At 45.7% G+C, this 8,363-nt stretch overlaps 1 pseudogene; it reads right to left on the bottom strand.

Moving 5' to 3' along the window:
* LOC113456527 overlaps nucleotides 1-8,180 on the bottom strand; it is a 21,844-nt pseudogene extending 13,664 nt beyond the window's left edge.
* Between the last annotated feature and the right edge of the window lie 183 nt (nucleotides 8,181-8,363).

Genomic DNA, 8,363 nt, shown 5'->3' with positions numbered 1-8,363 from the left:
GGGAGAGTAGACAGGACAGAGAGACAATGAGACACTCCTAGGGAGAGTAGACAGGACAGGGAGACAATGAGACACTCCTAGGGAGAGTAGACAGGCCCAGTCCACTTTTTAACACTCTCACTCCCTCCATGTTTACCCCGAGAGGCCTTCTGAGAAAATGAAAGTAGTCTACAGACATCAACTGGGGACCCCTCTTCTTTCCATGGGGTGTGCACAGCTTGGTGGCAAGGTAGACTGGCTTCTCTGGGTAGACTGACCCAATTGTCACGCCCATCCCCTCAGCGTGGAAACAAAATACTTTCACAACACAGACACTTGCTGTTGGCTGCCCAGGGGCCTGAGTGGCCAACCTAGACCCAAGAGGGAGGGAGTTTTACTTCCTGGGGAGTTCTACAATTTGAGGAAGAGTGAGATTTCTGGAGTTATTCTGGTTCACTCTATAACCCACTCACTGGCGGTTGGGTTGACGTCGGGGGCCAAGAACATAACTGAGTGTCAGGAGACCCACCTGGTGCTCCAGTCCCGGTTTATTGAGGGCTATGCATAGGCATGGTAACTTCGTACAGTGTGGTTCTTTGAGGTGGACATCTGCACTGCCATCACACCCGTTATGGGAAATCTGCATTTTGGGAAATCAAGCTTTATAGAAGTCAAACAAGTAGCCATTGCTGTGGTCAGAATATTTCCATCTTTCCAAATCCATAGGCTGAAGCCTTGATCCCTTGGGATAATGAGGTAACATCGCTGGGCAATGATTAAATCATGAGGATTCAAGAATGCGATCATCAAACTTAGAAAGGAGCCTGATGGAGATCTCGTTGAAGGAAACTTTAACCACGCAGGCTTTCTCTGTCCTTAGCTGCTTGGGATGCTGAGATGGGCAGGGATTGGAGAAAAGTAGAATTCTTTCTCTTATACCCCACACTCAGGATTCTGACTCCCACCCCCCTTCTCTTGTTCTTAATTCTATTTTTTTTTCAGCCAGGAAAAAATAATGTGTAGTCCTAAATTCAAAGTCACACAGCCCTTCTGATTTCTCCCCCCAAATGCACTGTGTCTCATCCTTCTCCGCCTAAGTAGCTCTACCCTCCCAGCACTTGGAGAACCACGTACAGCAAAGGCAAAGTTCTCCTCCACTGTCTGGTGTGTCCTGCATCCTGTAGCTGCCTCTTCAGTAAGGCAACTGGGGAGCATCCCTTTGAATGTCTTTCTTGCTCTCCAAAGGCAGTGTTGCTGGATGTTTCCAAGTTCCACCTTGTTTTCTAAGGTTCCTCCTCTGCCTTTTCTTAAGAGTTTGGCCTCCTTTTCACTTGAAGCTCCTGGCCTTACTTCATCTTTCCTCTGTTAAGGGAAAAACAAAAGAGCTTGGCCTTTTTCCCTAGGTTCACCTTCATCCTACTCCAGAGGATATCAGATGTCTTTAGGGAAGGAATAGTGGCTCCACATCCTTTCTGGTCTTGAACCTGAACTCTAGGCCAGGAAACAGGAGTATACTTCTGCCAAACATATATATGTCTTGTTTATACGCCAGAGCTCATCAGGGTGGGTGGTACCCAGTTCTGCAGCTTTTCTTATATTAGGCACGCCCCTCTCTTTCCCCTAAGATGGGGGTCTCACCATGTAACTCTGGCTGGCCCAGAGCTCACTCACGAAATAGACCAGGCTGGTCTCAAACTCCAAGAAATACGCCTACCTCTGCCTCCCAAGGACTGGGAGTAAAGGAGTGTACTAATGTGTCTGGCAGAAGCCAATTCTTAAATCAGGAAATAGCAACTTAATGAAGAGTCAGCAACAAAGGCATTTAAGAAATATAACTTTTAAAACTATTTAATTTTAATTAGATTTATTTATTTATTTTATGAGTGTTTTGCTTGCATACAATGCCTATGCACCATGTGTGACCCTAGTGCCTGAGGAGGTCAGAAGATGGCATCAGATACACTGGGACTGGAGTTATGGGCAGTTTTAAGCAACAATGTGGTGCTAGGAACTGAACCTAGGTCTTCAGTGCTTTTAGCCACTGAACCATCTCTCCATTCCCTAATTAATAAGTAAGTAAATCAATTAAAGTCTACTTATATGTCTCCAAAACACCAGAAGGTACACTGGTAATGAAAGAGCCACCAATAATGACTTTAAAAAAAAAGACAGAAGTTTTAGGTTCACAACAAACTTGGAAGGTAGAATAAAGATGCTCTACACACCTTATAGGCAGAGTCTTCCCTCTACCGTCTCCACCACCCACCAGACTGATGAGCCTCCACGGCTACATCCTTTACCTCTGAAGTTCACAGGTCACAGTAGTGTTGACACTTGGTGGTGAACGTCCTGTGGGCTTGGACAGATGAATTATTCATCATGACAGCATTTCACAAAACAGTTTATTCTGTGTCCTACCTTCTCGTCCTTCTCCCCCTTATCTCCCGGAAACCACTGATGTCTTCCCCACCTTCATAATTCCACCTTTTCCAGAATGTCACCGAGACAAATGCCAATCCTATGTTGCCTTTCAATAGCTCCTTCCACACGGTATTCTGCATTTATTTTGCTTTATTATGTCTTTTCATGGCTTGATAGGTCATTTCATTTTTTAAAAAAATTTAAGTATTTCTTTTATTCATCTTGGAAAATGAGTACAAATCCCTGGGTATTTGTGATGGGGGATGACAACTGGAGAATGGGCATGAAGGAGAAGGGAGAGGGGGCAAGTGTAAACATCACAATGACTGCATCAGGTCCCTACACAGGAAGGAGAGAGGGCGTGGGTTTAACTGAGAGCTCACATCTGAAGGGCACCATGGTGAGGAGGCCACCAGTTTCTGTCCCAGGGACACACGTAAGATTTGAAGCAGCTGGCTGCCACTTTTATCCTGCAGTACCAGCAGTAGGAAGGCCTCAGGGACCATGATGGTTAGCAAAAAGAACAGGAAGGAGATGGCGGCTAGCTATAGGGAGCCACTCTTGGAAGTGTCTGGCTGGGATTGGTCCTGTCCTCACTGGAGGACATGTCGCTGAAGCTCAAAGGGATCCAAAGAACAGAGGTGATGTCTTTTTGTCCAACTACTCATCCCTGTCCCCCCTCCTCAGACAGTTTAATACAGAGTTGGTTCTGGACATCATAGTGATTGCGGATGGCGGGGGGGGGGGCACATGTCAAACCACAGTGTCCCGGACTCGCTGAACATAGCAGACAATGAGGACTACTGAGAACTCAAGAACAATGGCACTGGGTTTTGATCCTACTGCACATATTGACTTTGTGGGAGCCTAGGCAGTTTGGATGCTCACCTAACTAGACCTGGAAGGAGGTGGGTGGTCCTTGGACTTCCCACAGGGCAGGGGACCCTGATTGCTATTCGGGCTGATGAGGGAGGGGGACTTAATTGGGGGAGGGGGAGGGAAATGGGAGGCGGTGGCGGGGAGGAGGCAGAAATCTTTAAAAAAAAAAACCACAGTGTCATTGCAAGACTGAGGTATCACGTGTCCTTCGGCATCAAATACCGTATATTCGCCAGGTGTCATACACAGGACTTGGAAGTGAAGCACAATTCTTTTGGGGTTGTAGAGGGTCAGCAGATATTGGGGACCACTCCCTCGTTGTGTCGTGAGTACTAGGTCTAGGGATAGTTCAGCATCAGGACAATAGGTCCTAAGGAAGGAAGGGTACCCCACAGACCATGCAGGCTCTGGATTTTAGGACACCAGTGGGCGGAGCTCAGGAGGACAAGAGAGCCTTGGTATCTAGTGCTCATCAGTTTCCTTCAGCCAGCTGGTGGCCAGGCCAAGAATGCCATCATCCTGCAACAATTTCTTTTAAGTGTGGAACGATTCTCCACTCCAGTTAGGTTATCACCTATTAACCAGTCGACTTGGTTGCTTCCTCCAGACTTTGGCAATTGTGAACAGAGCCACCTCAAACATCCACTTGCAGGTGTTTGTGCACTGTGGCCAAACTCATGGGCTTTTCAGCTCCTTTGGGTAAATATAAAAAAGGGTATTGTAATGTGCTTGGTAACGGCATGCTTCATTCTCTAACAAACAACCAATCTGTCTTCCAATGTGGCTGAGTTGCTTTCTATTTCCACAGCGAAGAACAAGAGCTCCAGGGGCTTCCCATCTGCGGCAGGTCCAGGCATGTAGAACGTTGGGATTTTGCCATTGTGGCGAGCATGTGGTGATGATTTCCCTTTCCCTGGCAGCTTCCATCTGCCCCGTGGCCATCTGTAATTTTTATGTGGTGAGGATTCTGTCAAGGTTTGGGTCCGTGTTTTATTTTTGTTATTGAAGAATGTGTGTATGCATATCTGCGCATGTGTGTCATGTGTATCCAGGTGCCTAGAGGCCAGAAGAGAGCATTAGAACCTCTAGAGCTGGGCGTTGTGAGCTGCTCAATGATGGGTGCTGGGAACTGTACTCAAGATTCAAGATCCTCCATAAGAACACTCACTCTTAATCAGTAAGCCATCTCTCCAAGCTCTGGGACCACTTTTTGATTTGGTTCTTGGGGTAGTTTGAATATAATTGGCCCCCATAATCTCACAGGAAATGGCACTGTAAAGAGGTGTGGCTTTGTTGGAGTGGGTGTGACCTTGTTGGAGGAAGTGTGTCTCCGTGGGGGTGGGCTTTGAGGTTTCCTAGGCTTAGGATGCTGCCCAGTATCTTAGTCGACTTCCTCTTGCCTGCAAGATATAGGACTCTTAGCTACTCCTGCAGAACTACGTCTGCCTGCATGCTGCCATGCTCCCCACCATGATGATAATGAACTGAACCTCTGAAACTGCAAGTGAGCCACGCCAATTGAATGCTTTACTTTATAAGAGTTGCTATGGTCATGGTGTCTCTTCACAGCAATAAAAACCCTAACTAAAACAGAAGTTGGTACCAGGGACTGGGGTGTTGCTGTGATAGACCTGACCGTGTTTTAGTTTGGAGTAATGTAGTCTTTGGGAGCTTGGGTTAGGAAAGCAATGCTCTAAGTGCTGCCTAATGGGACAATTCTAATAGGAGCATGGATGACAGAGGTGCTGAATGCGGTTTGATGAACTGTGGGGATCAAGAGGTCACAGAGGAGAAGAGTGTTAGTATGTGACCTAAAGACGGATCTTGTGATATTTTGGTGAGGAAAGTGGCTGCATTTTTGCCCTTGTCCAAAGAGTCTGCCTGAGGTTGAAGTGAAAAGTTTTGAATTAGTTCCATTGGCAAAGGAAAATTTAAAAACAGCCTAGTACAGACTCTGTTGTGTGGTTCCCAGTGTTAACTCTGATGGAGATTTCTAATAAAAAGGAACAAGCTGAGCAAGAAAAAAATATTTGGGGAGAAAAAGAGCATCAGAAAGTGGAATGGAGCTAAGTCCTGTGTTCAAGGAAGTAAACAGCTTAAGAAACGGAATAAAGGGAGTGGTGACCTGAAAGCAAGATTGCACCCAGCTGAGCTTCCAACTTGTGGAGTGGAGCAAAAGAAAAGCTTAGAACCTGGTGTGGTGATGCGGGCCTTTAATCCTAGCTCTCAGAATACCTAGGCTGGTGATCTCTGAGTTTGAGGCTCTGAGCCTTATCTATAGAGCAAGTTCAAGGACCACCAAGCTTAGGCGGTAAAGGTAACAATAAAATACAGAAATCTGGTGAAGATGTATTTGAAACAGTGGGCTATGTTCCAGCCCCAGCAGGCAGCAGAATTTGACAGCTTCAGCCATGTGGTTCTGGAATTACGGGTAGAAGAAAGGGGCTATGGAATCTGTCCCTAAGGAAAGCTGCTGAGGCCAAAGCATGTGTCAAGGGGTGTCCCCTAATGGAGGCCTAGAGGAGAGGCCATTGTGTAAAGCCCTGATGTTGAAGCCTGGATTGCCTTAGAGAATCCAAGAAGCTAGAGAGGCCAGAGCTGTAGGACACCTGCTGAGGAGAGCTGCTAGCAGGGAGTGAAACCAGCCCAAGAGAAGGAAGTGTGTTGCGGTCAACAAACCTGAACAGAGCTGAAGATCTGAAGAGCGTTTTGACTTCAGACATGGAGATGCAAAGTATGGAGTTTGTCCTGCTGGTTTTCAGGCTTGCTTTGGACCAGTATTTCCTTGCTATTCCCCCTCCCTTGCATTTTGGAATGGTAATGTATATACTGTGCCATTATATGTTGGAAGTATGTGATCTGCTTTTCAACTTTGATTTTTACAGATGATTAAACTTACAAGATTGCAAGAATCTCAGGAGAGATTTTGACCTTTGGACTTTAAAATGTTGTTGAGACTGTGAAAGACTATGGGGACTTTCGAAGTTGGACTAAATCAATTTTGCATTATGATAATGTTACAAGCTTATAAGGACCGGGGCATGGGATGTAGTAGTTTGAATATAATTGGCCCCCATAGTCTCATAGGGAATGGCACTATTAGGAGGTATTGCTTTGTTGGAGTGGGTATGGCCTTGTTAGAGGAAGTGTGTCAGTGTCGGGTAGATTTTTGAGGTTTCCTGTGTCCAGTGTCTCAGTGAACTTGCTGTTGCCTGCCAGTTGTAAGGACTCCCAGCTACTACTCCGGTACCACATCTGCCTGCATGCCACCATGTTCATAATGGACTGAACCTCTGAAACTATAAGCCACCCTAACTAAACGTTTTACTTAATGAGTTGCCGGGGTCATGGTGTCTCTTCACAGCAATGAAAACCCCCACCCTAAGATAGTTCTTTTCCTATTTTTGAGCATTACTTTGTGTACAATGGATAAAGATCTGGGAAAACATCTCTTAGCTTGTGGTTTGCCGGTTTAGTCTCTCAATTACATCTACAGAGCAGAGAGTTCATTTCTATGATATTCAGCTTATCAAGTCTTTCACAGGTCCCAAGCTACTCAGATTTCGAGAACTCTGACAACATTTGAGATGTCAGTGTTTAGGGACAGTTCATTTTGGCTGTCCGTTTCAGAGGTTTCAGCCCACTTCCATTTACCCTGCAGCTTTTGGATCTGAGGAAAGGCAACACAGTGTAGTGGGGGTGGATGGCCAAGCAAAGTTGTTCATCTGATCTCTCCTGGTGAGCCAGGGGACAGAAAAAGAAAGGAACCGGGGTTCTCCTTTAAGAGGATATATTCCTTTTCATGACCCAAAGACTTTCTACCAGGACCTTACCTCCATGTTTCCACAAACTCCTAAGAGCACTATGTGGGAACAAGAATTTAACACATGGGGCTGGAGAGATGGCTCAGTGGTTAAGAGCATTGCCTGCTCTTCCAAAGGTCCTGAGTTCAATTCCCAGCAACCACATGGTGGCTCACAACCATCTGTAAGGAGGTCTGGTGCCCTCTTCTGACCTGGAGACATGCACACAGACAGAATATTGTATACATAATAAATAAATAAATAAATATTTTAAAAAAATTTAAAAAAAAAGAATTTAACACATGGACTTTAGGGGGCATTTAAGATCCAGAGCATGGCAGGTCAAGTCTTGCGTGAGTCACATTGAACAGGTGTCAGTGAAATGGCTTACTAGGTAAAGGTGCTTGACATCAAGTCCAACATCCTGGCTACAAGCTCTGGGACCACATGGTGAGGAAGAGAACCTGACTCTTGAATGTTGTCCTTTGACCTTCCCATGTATTCCATGGCATGCACGCATGCGTGTGTGTGTGCACAAGCATGTGTGTACATCATGCATACTTAAGTAAGTAATAAGTAAATGAAAAAGTTATTGGAAAAAAGATTAGATTATCTAGATTTTCTCTTAGATCCTTCAATTTTGTGTTTTGTTTTTAGCTGTATTATTTAGGTTTTGTGACAAGTATAATCTGTGTTTTGTTTTTTTCCAAGACAGGGTTTCTCTGTGTAACAGTTCTGGCTGTCCTGGGACTCACTTTGTAGACCAGGCTGGCCTCAAAATCACAGAGATCCACAGTTCTGCCTGCCTCTGCCTCCTGGGCGCTGGAATTAAAGGCGTGTGCCATCATCTCAGGCAGAGTTTTTCAGCAGGACTGCGTCAGCTCTGCTCTGCCAGTTGCTTCCCAAAAAACCGCCCAGAGTCTTATTATTAATAAGCCAGTAACTCTTGCAACTAACTAGCTCACACAACTTAAAAGAACCCACTTTTCTTACCTACCCACTGCCATGTGGTGGCCCACTGCCTGCTGCCACTTTGGAGACCTGCGGCATGGTCTCGGGACTTGCTACCAGCTGCAGCCACTTGGGGATCCGCAGCATTTTGACTTAGTCTGTTACAGTACCTTCTTTCAGCACAGCGTGTTCAGCTCCTGCTTTTTCTGCTTTAGGCTGGCAACTCCTATGACTCCACCCTTCTTCCCCGTGTTCTCTCTGCCTTGAAAATCCTGCCTAGCTATTGACCAATCAGTTTTTTTTTTTTTTGTTAACAATGAGCAACAAATC

Source organism: Microtus ochrogaster, chromosome 8, assembly GCF_000317375.1.
Source record: "Microtus ochrogaster isolate Prairie Vole_2 chromosome 8, MicOch1.0, whole genome shotgun sequence".
Classification (NCBI taxonomy): Eukaryota; Metazoa; Chordata; class Mammalia; order Rodentia; family Cricetidae; genus Microtus; species Microtus ochrogaster.
Note: the sequence above shows the minus strand (reverse complement) of the source record. Positions and strands in the feature narration are given on the sequence as shown.